At 44.5% G+C, this 18504-nt stretch overlaps 1 pseudogene across 1 annotated transcript in view; it reads left to right on the top strand.

Annotated features, from left to right (window-relative positions):
* Positions 1-4988: 4988 nt before the first annotated feature.
* Positions 4989-18504, top strand: part of LOC308246320 (UDP-glucuronosyltransferase 2B31-like) — a 19454-nt pseudogene continuing 5938 nt past the window's right edge. Inside the window, exons 1-3 of the transcript in view lie at positions 4989-5724; positions 7838-7986; positions 16944-17075. The product of the transcript in view is annotated as a UDP-glucuronosyltransferase 2B31-like (transcript). The remainder of the gene's footprint in view (positions 5725-7837; positions 7987-16943; positions 17076-18504) is intronic.

Raw genomic sequence — 18504 nt, forward strand, 5'->3', positions numbered from 1 at the left:
GGAGTGATTGGGGCCAGTGCCAGCAGCGGGTGAAAGCGGGACCGTCATCGGCAGCAGGTATGAGAGGTGGCTGCCGGCCCCTATTGCTCCTCAGGAGCAGGGGGAGGTAGAGAAGCCCTGAGAGGCGACTGGGGCCGGCAGCTGCTGCTGGCATCCACTGACAGTGCCGAGCGATCAGGGCCGGCGCCGGGCACCAGCAGCAGGTGCAAGCACCGGGCGGAACCGCAGCGCATGAGAGCAAAGAATTTTCAATATCAGTAATCACCAGAGGCTTGCCCCAATGACAGCAACCGGAGCCCTACCTTGGTCTGGCGCCCCCGCTCACCTGCGCCACCATCCCACCACGGCCAATGCCTGCCATGTTCCATGCGTGCCCCCTGGTGCTCAGCACACATCATAGCGACCGGTTGTTCGGTTGTTTGGTCTATTTGCATATTAGCCTTTTATTATATAGGATAACTCATACTAGATCAGTATGTCTCATTATTTATTTCTTTCCTCAGAAGTCTGTTGTTCCATCCCTCCCATTAACCTTATATAAAAGCATTACAACCTTCAGCATGACAAAAAAAAAAAAAAAAGAATACAATCATCTCTTCCATTTAAATCTAGGCACACTATGACTGACCATTATCAATAGAAATGCAAAGAATACAAAAATCATGAACATTTTATGGAAATTGGAAAATCAAGTCACAAGGATTTTGAGGGCTGTCCTAAAACATACACACCAGGATTGCAGTGTGTCCAGATGAGAAAATCATTCCTGTCTTTATTGGTCAAAAAGATCATCAAAGTCTCACAATAAATATTGTCCAGCCTAAGGTATGAATTCATTTTAGAATCAAATGAAAACTTTATTGCTGGGGAAATTATAGGGCACATTTATCGCTGAATGTCCATAGAACTCTTCTAGATATTTGAAATAATTTCAAAGGAAAAACAGAAATGCACATTGTCATTGTAGGTAATAATGTTAAATCATGCATATAAGCTTAATTTTCCTCAGATCTACTCTGTAACACATATAACTGATAAAGGTTGGTAATCATTGTAGAGTGAGAAACCTTACAAAACACAAACAAAAAAGACAAACATTCCAAGATGGAAATACATGGAGGACATGAACAGGCAATTCACGGAAGAAGAAATGGCCAAATAACATATCAAGGATGGCAAAGGCCCTGATTTTAGGTAAAGGTAAACCGAGTCAGAACATTGTTACCCACAGAATATTTAACAAGCATAAGAATCTATGCGGGAAGAGGCCGCCTTGGCTGCCAGAAAGTACTCACCTTGAGGGCCCACGCTGCCCAGGGGGAGGAGGCGCTGAGTCCCTGGACACAGAGGCTGCCGGGGCGGCCTTCCAGCGCAGCAGGAGCCAGAGCAGCTGGTTCCTGGGTCGCCTGGCGCCCAAGCCTCCAGGTCCTGAGGTGAGACTCTGCGCTCAGGCGACTGTAGTGCTTCCGAGCTGGGCGTGCACCTGCAGCTGCACCCGACAATGGAGTCCTTGCTAGTCCTTGGCTGCGGTGGGCTCCATGGCCCATTGCTCCACACCGGACAGCAGCCTGTGCAGGCCTCCTTGGCCTTGTGGACTACGGCTAGTAGAAAGCAGCTAATTGGTCCGCTAGGTACTGCGTGACCACGCATGAGTCCGCCAGGCCGGGGTCTTCGCTGCGCCTGCGCAGTTCTGCCTGGAGCTGGTGCCCCACGCTCACCACTGACGTCAGCCGCACGCAGGGGTGGGCAAACTTTCTGACTTGAGGGCCACAATGGGTTCTTAAACTGGACCGGAGGGCCGGAACAAAAGCATGGATGGAGTGTTTGTGTGAACTAATATAAATTCAAAGTAAAGGAGCGGAGGGGAGAGCAAGAGAACCAGATAGAACAGCCGGATCCGGCCTGCGGGCCATAGTTTGCCCAAGGCTGCCTAGACCCTGTCTGCTCCCAGGCCGGCTGCCCATTGCTCAGACAACGTGCCCTCCTGCTATCTGGTTAAGGATGCCTCCCTCAGGTCTGGTGCTGGCCCACCAGCCTCTTGTGTTGGCCAGCGACAGATGTTTCAAGGGCCAAAACGCAATCTACCATTATGACACCGGGCCTTGCCATGGCTGGGTCTTCGCTCTGCTACCTCCAGCTGTGCGGATGGCAGGGTGCTGGGTCCTAACCGGGGTCCTGGCTGCTGCAGAGGCCGAAAGTGTTGAACATCACTACACGGCTGGACCTCTCGACAATGGCAGCCTTCAGACTTGCACAACTTCGAACAAAGCCTTCCGTGGCTTCTCAGCCACCGTAAGTGCCACTCCCTGCAGTTGCTGAGCACAGGAGAGCAAGTGTCTGTCACCGACTAAACCACAATAAGCGATTTCCGGATTCTGGGTCACCCCACCCCTAGAGGCCTCAAGTGGAGGTGGGCATGTGTTGTGTGCCTCATGCCCTACACATCCCTTTGAAACGTTTGGAACTAAGAGATGCAGAGAGCCCAACACTCTTAAGACAGGCAGTCCCATAAAGCTGTGAAGATACTGCTTTGTCAGCAGCCCAAGAGTTAGAGTCTTTAAACTACAACATGTTATGAGGCCTCATGGCACATTAACAGTGACTGCCTGCAGTCTTCCTCCAGCGGCTCAACCTCTGCAGAGAAGTTCCCTTCACTGTATCCATCGCCTACCAAACTGAAGGCGTCTGCAGGACACGGAGTTACCTGCCATCCAGAGGGGATGAGTGCGTTTGGAAGGCTTTGCAGCTCTTTGCTTGTTCATCTCCCCCACCAAGGAAGGCAGGACCCATTTGGCCAAGGGCCAGCTGCATATTCCCTTCTAAGGAACTGGATGTTTTGTCTCTGGTGCACAAAAGGTACAATCTTCCTGACGCCAGTATGTGCATTTTTAACCTGTAAGCCTGAAAGGACCAAAGTTTTTCTGCTGCTCTTTATGAGCATTTGCCACCCCTCATGGACTGATTTGAATACTTTTTCTCCCTACGCCATTTTCCATCCCACCTCACTTTCCTGCCTTCCATCACTCTTGGATGAATGGATGTTGTAATTCTAGCTATTGTAATTTGTGGACCTGTTATTTGTGTTGTTTTCTGTGAAGCACATATATTGGATGTGGGAGGTAAAGAAGTATCTCAGTTTTTCCTGGTCACTCCCTTCATAGCCATTACTGTCTTTCTTGTAACTCAGATTAGGTTTTGGTCTCTCTTGCTCCACTGCAAAAAATAAATAAAATAAATCCTGAAGACATGGAACAGGAGGAAAGACCGCACAGCCATATCTGCTGGGTTTTGAGGAGTGATTTTTCTTCCCCTTGGAGAGAAAAGGCTTTTTCAACTGGTACATTTGAAGTTGCCCAACTACAAGAGGTACCAATTTTGAATGAGTGCTATTGCAATACAGAATGCTCAGAGAACCTGAACTTTTAGAGTCTAGAGGTCTGAAACTTACTGTTGGCCACCATCAAATCTGTCTGGGGTTTCAAAAGAATATTGGGTGCTGCAAATAGGAACCAAAGGGGTAAATTTATTATATCTATTAAACCTGTGATTGGTTACTGTTTTCTTGCAATTTTAAATAAACTAAAAAAGGGGGAAGGGGCAGATGTCAAAATACTTATCCAATTTTATTTTTTGAAATATATTTTTATTTATTTCAGAGAGGAAGGGAAAGAGAGATATAGAAACATCATTGATCGGCTGCCCCCTCCACGCCCCCTACTGGGGATTGAGCCCGCAACCCCAGGCATGTGCCTTTGACCTGAAACAAACCTGCTACCCGTTAGTCCACAGGCCAATGCTCTATCCACAGAGCCAAACCAGCTAGGGCACTTGTCCAATTTTAAAATGTCACAATTAAACTTGAGCTAGTTTCCATAAATACATACATACATACATGTTGTGTGTGTATCTTCATGTGGAATCTAATAACTATGACAAGAACAGTATGACCTGTTTTTGTGTCATCATCATTGCCTAAATATTCATCTACCTTTTGCTTTTTCCACTTGTATTCCAAATGCTATGACTGTTTTTACTTTCAGGTGGAGGATTTATATTTTAACTTCCTGATTGATTTCTCTTTGGACATAAGCATGAGCCGTGGTAAAAGGGATCAGCCATTTGAAAAGAAGAGGACATACAGAAAGCCAAGAGACATGTGAAAACATGCTCTAAGTCACTAATCATCCAAGAGATGCAAATCAAAACAACAATGAGGTACCATCTCACACCTGCCAGAATGGCTATCATCAACAAACGACAAGTGCTGGAGAGGAGGCAGAGAAAAAGGAACCCTGTGGAAAACAGTATGGCATTTCCTCAAAAAATTAAAAATGGAACTGACATTTGACCCAGTAATACCACTTCTAGAAATATATCCCAAGGAAACAGAAACACCAATCAGAAAGGATATGTGCACCTCTACGTTCATAGTAGCACAATTCACCATAGCTAAAATTTGAAAACAGTGTAAATGCCCATCAGCAGATGAGTGGATTAGAAAACTGTGGTGCATCTACACAATAGAATACTATGCTGCTGTAAAAAAGAAGGAATTCTTACCATTTGCAGCAGCATGGATGGAACTGGAGAGCATTACGCTAAGTGAAATAAGCCACTCAGTGAAAGATAAATCCCACATGATTTCACTCATTTTTGGAACATAAAGAATATTATAAACTGATGAACAAAAATAGATACAGAGGTAAAGAAACATTGAATAGACCTACAGCAGGAAGGCAGGGGAGGGTTGGGGCGGGAAGGGGGGGGGGGGCGGGTGGGTAAGACATCAACCCAAGGACTCAAGGACTTGTATGCATGCATATAAGCATAACTAATGGATGCAATACACTGGGGGTGGGGGGTGAGGGCAGTGCCAGGGGGTAGGGAAGGCCAGGGAGAGGTCAGTGGGGAAAAAAAGGAGACGTATGTACTACTATTTGTAATACCTTAAACAATAAAATTAAATTTAAAAAAAAGAAAAGAAAAGAAGCCTGTGTGCCTCCAGGATGCCTAGGAAGTGGATTTCAGTTCTGCTGCTGCTACAGCTGAGTTGTCACTTCAGCCCTGGGAGTTGTGGGAAGGTGCTGGTGTGGCCCACAGAATACAGCCATTGGATCAACATAAAGACAATCCTGGATGCACTTGTCCAGAGAGGTCATGAAGTGACTGTTCTGACATCTTCAGCCTCAATTCTTGTTGATCCCAGTAAACCATCTGCTATTCAATTTGAGATTTTTCCTGCATCTTTAACAAAAGATGATTTTGAGGATCTTTTCATGCGGCTGATCTCTAAGTGGACATATATGCCAAAATATACATTTTGGACTTATTTTTCACTACTGCAAGATATCTTTTGGGAATATACTGATTTTATGCAAACCCTCTGTAAAGATGTAGTTTTGAACAAGAAACTTATGACCAAACTACAGGAATCAAGGTTTGACATCGTTTTTGCAGATGCCATTGGACCTTGTGGTGAGCTGCTGGCTGAGCTACTTAAAATACCTTTTGTGTACAGTCTCCGTGCCTCTGCTGGCTATACAATTGAAAAGTATAGTGGAGGACTTCCATTCTCTCCATCCTATGTACCTGTTGTCTTGTCAGAATTAAGTGATCAAATGACATTCATGGAGCGAGTAAAAAATATGATGTACATGCTTTATTTTGATTTCTGGTTCCAAACATTTAGTGAGAAGTGGGATCAGCTTTGTAGCGAAGCACTAGGTAAGTCATGTCCTTACTTGGTATCATGAAATCCTAACTTTCTTAGTGCTCTAAAAGGTGAATTTGTATAAATATTAATTCAGAGAAATTTGTCTTTAGTAAGTAAAATGATAAAATAACATTATAAACTGATCTTTCATTCTCACAAATATCATGGAAATGCTTAAATTATAAGGTCATGGAGGAGTTGCTTCCTCTTGTATAGTTTAGCTTGATTTAAAAACTGAAATATTTTGCCATATTACCTGAAGGGTTCTTTCACACTAGAGAGAGAGAGTGCTCTGTGCCACACTCAGGAACCTATAATTTGAGTTTTCTAATGAGTTCACATTCCTTCACTAAGCACTTACAACTCATCTGCTTAAACACTAAACTTTTGTTGATGGGTGGGCATGTAAGTCAGTAAACTACATTTTGTGAAAAGTCTTCTTTCATTAAAGACAAAAGAGTGAAAATTAAGACTCATCTATTACCATTATGAAAATATTCCAGCTGTTATTTGTAAATGTTTTTATTAATGTACAAGTATTATTAGGCTCCTAAAATGAACCAAATATAATTATAGTACCAAGAAATGAGCCATACTGTCAAAACCTCAGTTTTTGGGAAATCTAGGATGAAGGGAATAGCCTGCTAAATTGCAGAAACTAGACTAAATAATCTAGAAAAAATTGTTTCCATGGATATGGTAGATTTAATTGATTGAGGAATTGAGATCATTGTTTACATTAACATCTATTACTTCTGCAGCTTTACAGAGTAAGCAAATGTTATGTTTAGTTCTATAGTGGCTTAGGTTTAACCATTCTCTATGATTACTAGAGGCCCAGTGCACGAATTTCGTGCACAGGGGTCCCTCAGCCCAACCTGCATCCTCTACAATCCAGGAGCTCTCAGGGGATGTCCTACTGATGGCTTGGACCCACTCCCTTGGATCTCTGCTCTCTGCGGGGCCTGGAGGTTTCGCTGCAGCCATGGAGATGAAGCCCCCATGCCCTGCTGTCCACTCTCTGCCTGCCATCGCCATGCGCCATGTGAAGGAAGCCCCAATGCCCTGCAGTGTGCTCTGTCTGCCAGGCCTGGGGGCTTTGCCGACACCGACACACTAAGGAAGCCCCCATGCCCTGCTGTCCAGGCTCTGTGTGCGGGGCCTGGGGGTGTTCCCGCCGCCTCTGCACTAAGGAAGCCCCCAAGCCCTGCTGTCTGGACTCCGTCTGCTGGTCCTGGGGCTTCCCCGCTGCCGCTGCCACTGCGCTAAGGAAGCCCCCAAGCTCTGCTGTCTGGGCTCTGTCTGCCGTGTCTGGGGGCGGATCCAGCCTTGCCACTTGGTCCCGCGAACCCCCACAGGGTGGACAGGCCCAGATGCTGCAGCAGCGGTGGAGCGGGGAACAGATCCAGCCTCGCTGCTCCTGTGGACAGGCCTGGACACTCCAGCAGCAGGGCTGAGGGGACTGGGCACTGCCATCTTGTGGCTATGGGGGCCGCCATTTTGTCACAGAGTGATGGTTAATTTGCATATTACTCTTTTATTAGATAGGATAAATGTCCTGATGTGATGTTAGAGAAGAAAAACTGTTAATTTTTATGTATATTGTTAATATATATGAACAACATAATATAAAACATGTATATTATATAAATACTAGAGGCCCAGTGCATGAATTCGTGCATAGGTGGAGCCTGGCTGGCGATTAGAGCTGATGGGAGGGTATGAGGGCCGGCCAGCTTGGGGGAGGGACCATGGGAGGTTGGCCCCAGCAGCAAGCTAACCAACAGCCAATTCCATGAGTAATCGGCCTCCCTCCTCCCTCCTGTCTGGGTCTGGGGTGCGGATGAACCAGATTCAGGGCTGTCAAGGGCCCAGCAGCAAGGTCTGGGTAAGTGCACATCAGAGCTAGTCGGCCAGTTGTTCCAGTCATTCCGGTCATTGGATTGTAAAGGTTGCTTAGGCTTTTATAATATATATAGAGATGTTTGCCCTATCAAGCCACAGACACTTTAAACATCTTAGGCTACATTATTTGAAGCTTTTTTTAAAAAAAAGAAAACAAAATGGTACATTCACATTACAATATTCTTATTTTCTCTACCTTTTTTTCTTTTTACCTTTCAGGAAGACCCACTACATTATTTGAGTTAATGAGAAAAGCTGAAATATGGCTTATTCGAACCTATTGGGATTTTGAATTCCCTCGCCCACTCTTGCCACATTTTGAATTTGTTGGAGGCCTCCACTGCAAACCTGCTAAGCCTCTGCCTAAGGTAAAACTATTCCTGTTTGTTCTGCTTTGCATTTTCAGTAGCAACGATTCTGTGTTCTTCATTCAGAAAGTCTGATCACATGGTGAGAGATATGGGAATCTGGGTAAAGTGACCTGCCAATTAGAAACTCGTATATTTTATACTATTTCAAGAATCTGAATGTCACTATCATTACAGAATAAAGAATTATACTTGGGAGACTTTGGAAATAGGGTCAGTTAAATTAAGGCCTTCATTATTCAACACATAAAAACTATCAGCCATTAATTCAAACACTAATTTTAAAGTGACTAGTACAGTGCAAGGATAAGGGGTGGATATACAGAGGAGCAGTGTAGATACCATTTTGCTCCTCCACACCAGATGTTTTACTTGGAAAGAGATCATATCAGCAAGTAATAAAAACAGTGTGAAAAGTATAATAAAGAAAAAGCATAATGCTACAATAATGCTGGAGAGCATCCCATAGGAGTGAATCCTAATACCTCAGGAGTGGCAATAGCAATCGGGTGTAAGTGAACATGAGACATCCCTTGTTGTTGTCCTCCTTCAACAACAAAAGTCTGTTATCCATCCACGAAAAAAAGTGCCAGTGCAAAAGGAATCTTGCCCACCTACGAGTCGTGTAATAGGCAGAAAGACTCCAGTACTGGCTGTGACAACTACAGGGTATTGTGAATTGTTCCAGCCCCTCTTAGCTGCAGTCCAGCACCTACCTGGCTTGGGCAGTTTCCTGTGGAGGAGAGAGCCTTTGTGGAAGTCCAGATTTCCAACGGAGAAGTTCTAGCACTCTGCTGGAGCACAAAATAGATGAATTTGAATGCATTGGTGTGGGCGAGAAGAAAGCTTGATTTTGCCAGCATCATTCCTCTTCCAAGGCAGCTCAGTGTAAGGCTAACAGAAGGCCCGACCGTGCCCGTGATTTCTCTCACAGGGACAGAGAGCCAGTGGGTGGATGCCAAGCTTCCCCTGGTTTGCAGTATGCTTCCAAAGAACTCATTTCTCTCTCACAGCATCCAGAGTATTGAATTAGGAGGTCAGTGACTGACGAGAGGGAACAGATATGGAGAGTGACAAAGAAGATTATCGGAGGGCATGTTAAAGAGACACGGTCCCTCCTGACTGCATTCTGTACTTCATCAGGAAGCCTGGCTACAAACCACGAAGAAAACCTTTCTTACAGATCCCTCCATACTGGCATGTGGACACCAACAGTGACCTGCATTCCAACTCATATTTCCTCCCCTCTGTGGCCAGCTCCATGTAGAAACTGCCAAGGACAGCAGCAAGAGCAAGATTTGATAAAAGGCTAGGAAGCAAGAGCAGAATACAGACAAGGGTTTGCAGACAGGAGAGAACCACACACTTGAGCTGTAGCACCACCTTCAGGAAAATAAAAGAAAGAGCATCTGGCCTGGTGCTTTATATGGAGGGAGGACAAACAGGCTCATGAATTCTCCCACAAGAGGGAGCATGAAGCACAGAGCAGGCATATTCATTCAAGATCTGAAAAAGCCTTATCTATAGAAGTACTGACAAAAGATATTTCTACCCTGAAAGTAGTAAACATAAGCGGGTGATTGCTGATCCAAACCAAAAACAGCAATGCAAAATTCCAAAGAACATGAAAAATCAAGGAAACATTAGGTCACCAAATTTTACAACAATCCTCCAGCAAACAAATACAGACATGGAGATATATGATTTACCCAATAAAAAAGTCAAAATAGCCGTGCTAAGGAAACTTGGTGATCTACAAGATAATAGAATCTTGTGCACTGTTGGTGGGAATGTAAAAGCAGTGTAACCACTATGAAAAACAGTATGGAGGTTTTTTAAGAAGTTAAATAGAGCTGCCATGTGATCCACAAATCCACTTCTGGGTATACTTCTAGAAGTAAGAAAAAAAGGATATCAAATATATATCCGTAATCCCATGTTTATTGCACCATTTTTCACAAGAGCTAGTAAATGGAAACAACTTAAGAGATGTGGACTATACACACACACACACACACACACACACACACACACACTCACACACACTAAAATATTATTCAGCCATAAGAAAGGAGGAAATCCTACCATTTGGGACAACATAGATGGACCATCAAGGTATTATGTTAAGTGACATACGGCACACTAAAAAAGACAGATATAGGATATCACTTACTAGTATATGTGGACTCTAAAAATGGCAAAACCCATAGAAACAGAAGTATAATGGTGACTACCATGAACTGGTGAAAGGGAGATTAGTGGGTAAGAAGAAGTTGGTCAAGGGTATAGACTTGTAACTCGAAGATGATTAAGTTTGGAAGATATAGTGATTATAGCCAACAATACTCTTTATATACTTGAAAGTTTCTACAGATTAGATCTTAAATGTTCTCACCACACACATAAAAAGATAATTATGTGACCTAATAGAATTGTTCACTAATATTAGGTAGTAATCATATTATCTATATATATAAAAGCCTAAGTGACTGACCACCAGGGGGCAGACGCTCAATGCATGAGCTGCCCCCTAGTGGTCAGTGTGCTCCCACAGCAGGAGCATTGCTCAGCTGAGCAACAGGCACCAGAAACCGGCTCACAGATGGCTAGTGCAGCTGCGGCAGCGTGAGCCTCTCCCACCTCTGCAGTAGCACTACTGAGCCATGGAGGTGGCAGGAGCAGCAGGGCCAGATTGAGCGGGAGCAGCACAGCGCCCAGCCCAAGCTCAGGCTCCTCCCTGGCCACTGCCACTTTGTGCACTACTACACCCCTGAGGGCCTGCGGGGATAGAGCCAAAAACGGCAATCCAATGTCTCCCGAGGGGTCCCAGTTTGCAAAAGGGCGCAGGCCAGGCTGAGAGACCCTACCGGTGCACAAATCCGTGCACTAGACCTCTAGCAATATATAAATGAATCAACTCAATACACTGTACACCTTAAACTTACTTAATGTTATATATCATCTAGAGATCTGGTGCATGCACCAGTGGGGTCCCTCGGTCTGGCCTGCAGGGATCAGGCTGAAACTGGCTCTCCAACATCCCCCGAGGGTCACAGATTGTGAGAGGGCATCGTCTAGGCCAAGGGACCTCACCAGTTCACAATCATGACCAAGGAGGGACCACGGGAAGGCTCCAGGGTGTGTCCGGCCCTTCTCGCCCAGTTCTGATCAGGGCCAATTGAGGCTGGCCAGCTGGGAAAGGACTACGGGAGGTTGGACAGCAGGGGAGGGACTGCGGGAGGGCTCCAGGGAATCTCAGGCACATCTTGCCCAGTCCCAATTGGCTGGACCCCAACAGCAAGCTAACCTACTGGTCAGAGCATCTGCCCCCTGGTGGTCAGTGCATGTCATACCAACTGGTCCAGCAGTCAATGAATGTTAGGCTTTTATTATATAGGATTATATCTCAAATTTTTTAAACAAAAGTTTAAAGCAATGATTAGAATAAGAAAGTAAACTTTTTATGTTAGAAGGGTTAGGTCTTTATTTTTCAGAGGAAAAAAAAAACAAGTAAACAATTTAAAACAGAAAAATCAGCAGAGAGGTCAAAGGTGGATAGAAGAGTATGAAGTTTGGACCAGATATCCGTGAAATTTTGGTTCCTTACACATTTTGGGGTGGGAGCTAGAAAGCACATTGAGCAATCAGGAATTTTTCTAGTACTGAAAATAATAAAATTTGAAAACTGATAAAAAATCAGGGACCACAGTCAGAATAATTCTGAAACAATTTCAGGTGAACATGACTTTGCCACAGCAACTTTAAATACATCAAACTGAGTTACTCAGGAGGGTGACCAGATCTTTGCTGCAGAGAGCCCAGTTGTACCTCTCCCACTGTGGGGCAGGTGCTCCCCGGGAGATTCAGCAAGGTGGTGATGAGGGCCCCTCACAGCCGGTTACACATAGCATATTCTACTAGAACTTCCATTTTACAATATGATTTCAGAGCAAAAGGCATCATACACAAACACGTCAGAAACACGGACACTCAAATAAGTAACTAGATAAGGATAATTCTGGATTGTAAATAGGAATCTTAAGGCTATTTTGTGGAAATTCTGGACAATAATACCAGACTCTTAAATTGCAGTAATTCTCCAGCATGTAAGAAGTGATTTGGGGAGAGAGGTCCAAGATATCAGCATAGGAAGACCCTGAACTGACACCTTCCCATGAACACTCAGAATATACATCTACATGAAGAGCATTTCCTCCTGAAAAACAGCTAAGGGTTGACTGAACAGCTTCTGCATAACAAATGAGAGAGAGACTGCCTAGAGAAGGTTGAGAAACTGCGAGAACTCTCCAGGCTCAGTGGAAACACTTTGGGATTGGAGGTGCCTGTGAGTGCCAATGTTTACATTCTCTTTCCACTGATGTCACGGGCAAGAATTCAATTCAAGTGCTGTAGCTCACCTGCAAGGCCACCATAGCGTGCCCTAGGCCACTCACCCAATATCCCCTCCACCCAGGCTCAGACAGACAAACTGCCATGGCAATGCTGCAGCCATATGCCACTGGCTGCTCCAAACCCAGCCATCCAGCCTACCAGGGTGCCGCCAGAGCTGAGTACCCTGAGAAAATTGTCCCATATTTGTCTCAACTGTGGCTAGCCTGCATGCCAGGAATCCCCTGGTACCTAAAGCAACCACTTCAATTCCAGCCAGCCTGCTGAGGCCACCCAGCACACGTAGACTACACAAAGATCATTCCTACACAAACCCACTCCATCAGGTTCAGGAGAGGTGGCTGTTTCATCTAATTCCTAGAAATAAACACAGAAAGTAAAACAAATGAAGAAATACAGAAGACTGGGAGTCAAAGCAAATTGATCTAATACACAGAAACAAACACAAAGAGGCAGCAAATATAGGGAGACAAAGAAACAGGCCCCAAATGAAAGAATAGAAGAAATCTCCAGAAAAAGAGCTATACAAGAAATCTCCAGAAAAAGAGCTATACAAGAAATCTCCAAAAAAAGAGCTATACAAGAAACATACAACCTTCATTGAATGAACCAGGAAGAAGCATAAAAACTGAACTTATCAATTACTAGCAAGAAAATTAAAATAGTAATTTTTTAAAAATCTCTCAACAAACAAAAGTTCAGGACCAGATGATTTCACAAGTAAATTCTACCAAACAATTAATACGTATCCTTCTCAAAATATTCCAGAAATATTGAAAAGGAAATAACACTCCAAAATTCATTCTATGAAAGCAGTAAGCAGTACCCTGATACCAAAACCAGAAAAAGACAGTACAAAAAAATCACAAGACAATAAATATCTCTGATAAAATAGATGTGAATATTTTCAACAAAATATTAGAAAACTGAATTTAACAATATGTTAAAGGATTATACATCATGCTCAAGTGGAATGTATTCTAGCAATGCAAAGATGGTTCCATATCCACACAAAAAATCAATGTGATAGACAACATCAACAAAACCAAGGATAAAAATCATATGATCATCTCATAGATACAGAAAAATAGTATTTGACAAATCCAACATCCATTCATGATAAAAACTCTCAACAAAGTGGGTACAGAGAGAATAATATGCCAACATAATAAAGACCATATATGACCAATAAAATCCACAGCTAACATCGTATTTAATGGTGAAAAAGCTAAAAGCTTTTCTTCTATGATCAAAAACAACACAGTGATGCCCACAATTGCCATCTTTATTCAATATAGTATTGGAAGGCTCAGTGTATGAAATTCATGCACTCTGGGGAGTCCCTCAGCCTGGCCTATGCCCTCTCCCAGTCCGGGAGCCCTTAGAAGATGTCCAACTAAGCCGGCAGATGGACATCCTAGTGCTACCACCGCTGTGCTTGCAAGCCATTAGCCCACCTTAGGGCTTCTGCCTGAGCAGCGCTCGCCCTGTAGGAGAACACTGACCACCAGGGGAAGCTCCTGTGTTGACATCTGCCCCATGGTTGTCAGTGCGTGTCATAGCAACCAGTCGTTCCACTGTTCGGGCAATTTGCACATTAGCCTTTTATTATATAGGACTAGAGGCCCAGTGCATGAAATTCATGCCTGGGGTGGGGTCCCCTCAGCCCATCCTGCACCCTCTCCAATCTGGGACCTCTTGGGGGATCGGGCCTAAACCAGCAGTCAGACATCCCTCTCACAATCTGGGACTGCTGGCTCCTAACTGCTCACCTGCCTACCTGCCTACCTGCCTGATGGCCCCTAACTGCCCCTCCCCCTCTAGTCTAATCACCCTAACTACCTCTGCCTGACAGCCTGATCGCCCCTAACTCCCCCCCTGCTGAACTGGTTGCCTATTACTGGCAGCCTCTGCCAGCCTGGTCACCCCTTACTGCCCCCCCGCCAGCATGGTTGCCCCCAACTTCCCCCTCTGCCAGCCTGGTCTCCCCAACTGCCCCCTCTCCTGGCCTGGTCACCCCTAACTGCCCCCCTGCTTGCCTGGTCACCCCCAATGATCCCCTGCCAGCCTGGTCACCCCTTACTGCTCCCCCTGTTGTCTTGGTCACCCACAACTGCCCCCCCCCGCCAGCCTGGTTGCCCCAACTGCACCCCCTGCCGGCCTGGTCGCCCCATGCAGCCTGCTGTTCAGTCATTTGGTCATCCCTCAGTAACCCCCCTGCCGGCCTGGTCACCCCACACAGCCTGCTGTTCAATTGTCCATCCAGTTGTTTCAGTTGTGATGTCCCCTGGCTTTTTATATATTAGGACTAGAGGCCCAGTGCATGAAAATTCATGCACTGGAGGAAGGGTCCCTTAGCCCCGCCTTCCCCCTCTCACAGTCCAGGAGCCCTCAGGGGCGAAGGCAACCCAGTGATCAGGGGAAGGCGACACCCCATCACACCTCTGCTGCTGCCACTGCCAGCAGCACAAGCCTCAGCCGGCCCTGGTTACCTGAGCCTCAAGCAGCCCTGGGCGGCTGGGAAGCCAACATCTGAGGCTTGCCTGCACCTCGGGCTGGCCCTGGGAGGCTGGGGAGCTGAAGGGACTGGGGGACTCTGGCGGCAGGGCTGAGGGGACTAGGCACCACCATCTTGTGGCTGTGGGTACCACCATCTTTGAGGGTGTGGCATTCAATTAGCATATCCCCTTCTTATTGGTTATGGCACTTCCATCTTTGAGGGTTGGGCAGTCAATTAGCATATTCCCTCCTTATTGGCTATGGGCACCGCCATCTGTGCGACAGTGTGAGGGTCAATTAGCATATTCCCTCTTTGTTAGATAGGATGGTTGCCAGAGAGGAGGGGGTTGGAAATGGAGAAAAAGGGGAAGAGTAATAAGAGGCACATATTTCTAGTTACAAAATAAATGAATCACAGTAATTTAACAACAGCATAAGGAATATAGTCAATAATATTTATCATAACTTTGTGCAATGAGATGGTTACTAGACTTATCACATAGTAAAGTATATAAATGTCAAATTACTATGTTGCACACCTGACACAAATATAATATAGTATGCCAACTATATTTCAATAAATTTTTTTAATGATTTGTGGGGAAAGCTTGGGAGAATCTGACAAAAGTTAAGATGAGATATAAATTATTATAGAGATGATAAAAAAGACATACAGTCATTCTAGTCATAATGAACTTCTTTTTAGTTTTCATAGTCAAAGAAATAAAATACTAATGAATATACTAAAATAATTCTACAGAAAACAGAAGCATAGATGCAAATAATTTAGTAGAACTACAATAAAGAAATAAAGGTGAGTTAAGATCCTGTTGTGTAGCCTCATTATAAGAATATATATTATTAATTCATAACATTATAAATGAAGAGTCTCTAAAAGCATTTCCTCTTCAATACTGTGTACTGGTTCTATTTCATTTCTTCCTTACACACACACACACACACACACACACACACACACACACACACACATTTGCACAAGTATCTATATAATCTGTATATTTAAAAGGCTAAGCATCCATCTGACTGGCTGACTGGTCAGTAGGTATGACGCACACTGACCACCAGGGGGCAGATGCTCAACGCAGGAGCTGCCAAGCTGCAATGACTTGGCAGCAGCGGTTCTCGCACACCCCAGAACCAGAGAGGAGGGAACCTGATTCCTCATGGGGCCATGCGATTCCACCTTCAGTCGTGGGTTATGTTGGGGCACTGTCAGCCCCGTATCTGGTTTATTGCACACTTGTGTTTGCATTCCACACCCTGTATGACAGCAACTTTGCAGAGTGCCCTCTTGCACTCCCAGACCCCTTGGTGGATGTTTCAGCTTGATCCCTGCAGGCCTTCTATTTTTGATCATCCTCTTTCCTGCTGCCTTCTATTTTTCCCAGCATTATCTTTTTCAAAGAACCCTGCCTTCTAATGATGTCCCTGAAAAATTAAAGTATCACCTATGTAAATTTTACCTCCTGCAATATTTCAGGGTTAATTTGCTCTAGGACCCACTTGTCTTTCTGGTGGCTCAAGGTATCTGTTGATGAACATTACTAAGCCTTAAAATTGAAGGAAATTCTAATACCTGCTATAACATAGATGAATCTGAAGGACATTCCACTAAGTGAAATAGGCCACAGACAAAAAGCAAATACTACATGGTTCCACTTACGTAAGGGATTTAGACTAGTCAAATTCATAGAAACAGAAAAAAGAATGATAGTTGTCAGGAACTGTTAAAATGGGAAATGAAGAATTACAGTTTAAGAAATATACAGTAAAAATTTACATGATGAAAAAGTTCTGGAGATGGATTGTACAACAATAAGAATATATGTTTATACTACTGAACTGTACACTTAGAAATGGTTAAGATGGCAACTATATTATGTGTATTTTAGCATAATTTAAAATAATAACAATACTAATAACTTCTTAAAATACTTAATCTTCTCTTTGGCTTTTTGAAGCAATTATTTCAATAGTGTTCACTATGCTATTGTCTTTTGTAATGGAAAGTAATTCTTCCTTCACAGGAAATGGAAGAGTTTGCCCAGAGCTCTGGAGAAAATGGTATTGTGGTGTTTTCCCTGGGGTCGATGGTCACTAACATGACAGAAGAGAGAGCCAATGTGATTGCATCAGCCCTTGCCCAGGTTCCACAAAAGGTTAGATAAACTACCTTAGAGCAGAAAACTAGTGAGTGTGTTAAACTCTGTAAAGGGTCTGATTAAGAAATGTCTACATGAAAGTTAACTATTATGATAGCTCCAATTATCTCAGATAACAATTTGAAAAACAAAATACACATGTCAGGTGCTAAAGTAGTACAGAGGGTGTTTTTGATGGGCAATATAGCATTAACATTCTGCTCACAAAGAAGTATATGTCAAAAGTACAGTATGAAGTTTGGTATTATAATAGTACTAAAGTCCTGGTGCATGAAATCCATGCACATGGTGGGGGGGGAGGGGGCGTCCCTCAGCCCGGCCTGTGTCCTCTCATAATCTGGGACCCCGCAGGGGATGTCAGGCCTAAACTGGCAGTCAGACATCCCTCTTGGAATCAGGGATACTGCATGCACCAGTGACCATACTTTTCATACAGGTGAAAGGCATCTTGCTGTTGTATGGGCAGCTACATTTTTTTGCCCTGATTATAAAAACTAGTACATAACATGATCCTTCTGAGGCAGTAGTGCCATTTTCCCCATCTTATGGGTAGAAAAACTGAAGCAGAGAGAACTTAAGTAATTGGCTTTGTCACACAGTTATAAGTGTCAGAATCAGGGCTGACAGCAAAATGTGCAAGTCAGAGTCCATGCATGTCATCACTGCATCATCCTGGTTTTTCAGTGTTAGAGTAGCCTTGCCAGGTTTTAATTTTTAAATCTAAGAGACTGTTCCCAATATATACAGTAGGGTCCCTACGCCTGACCAGCGATCAGGGCCATCTGTGGGGTGACCAGCGGGAAGGGCGATCAGGGGGCCACCTTTGGCACCCGCCTTGACTGGCAGCATGGCGCTGTCACTGGCCGGCCGCTGGCTGGCCCAGCTCCCCACCACCGCTGCTGGTCGCCTCCCCCTGGTGGTGAGTGCTTGTCATAGTGTCCAGTCGTTCCACCAGTCAGTCGATTTGCATATTAGGGTTTTATTACATAGGATTATAGGGCAGGAACAGATATCACCAAATCCTATCCTGTCATTTGCTTCATTTTCTTGCAGGATTCCTAGAGTACTGTACACACTACAGATGTTCTCAGAATGGACTTAAATTTTAACATTAAACAGGGAGTGATAACAGTCTGAAAGGCATCATACAGTTTAGACTTGCCAGGTAATCCAGGCCTCTCCTACTTTCCCTGGATTTGGGATTACGTCTATTCAGTGTTGCAAGGTGATATTCAGAGTAAGGCTGTCCAGGGCTCACCAAGCTGCATCTGGGTATCTAAGCCAGCCACAATGATTTAAAGAGAAAAAACAGCATGTACAAAGGAAAGAGAACCTCCATGGTGGGCTGGGCCCTGCTAAATTTTGAAGCAGGAAGACATAAAAGAAAGAGTGGAGGTGGGTCCAGCCCTCAAGGTGACCCAGTGTT

Source organism: Plecotus auritus (genome assembly GCF_963455305.1).
Source record: "Plecotus auritus genome assembly, chromosome: 1".
NCBI classification, from domain to species: Eukaryota; Metazoa; Chordata; class Mammalia; order Chiroptera; family Vespertilionidae; genus Plecotus; species Plecotus auritus.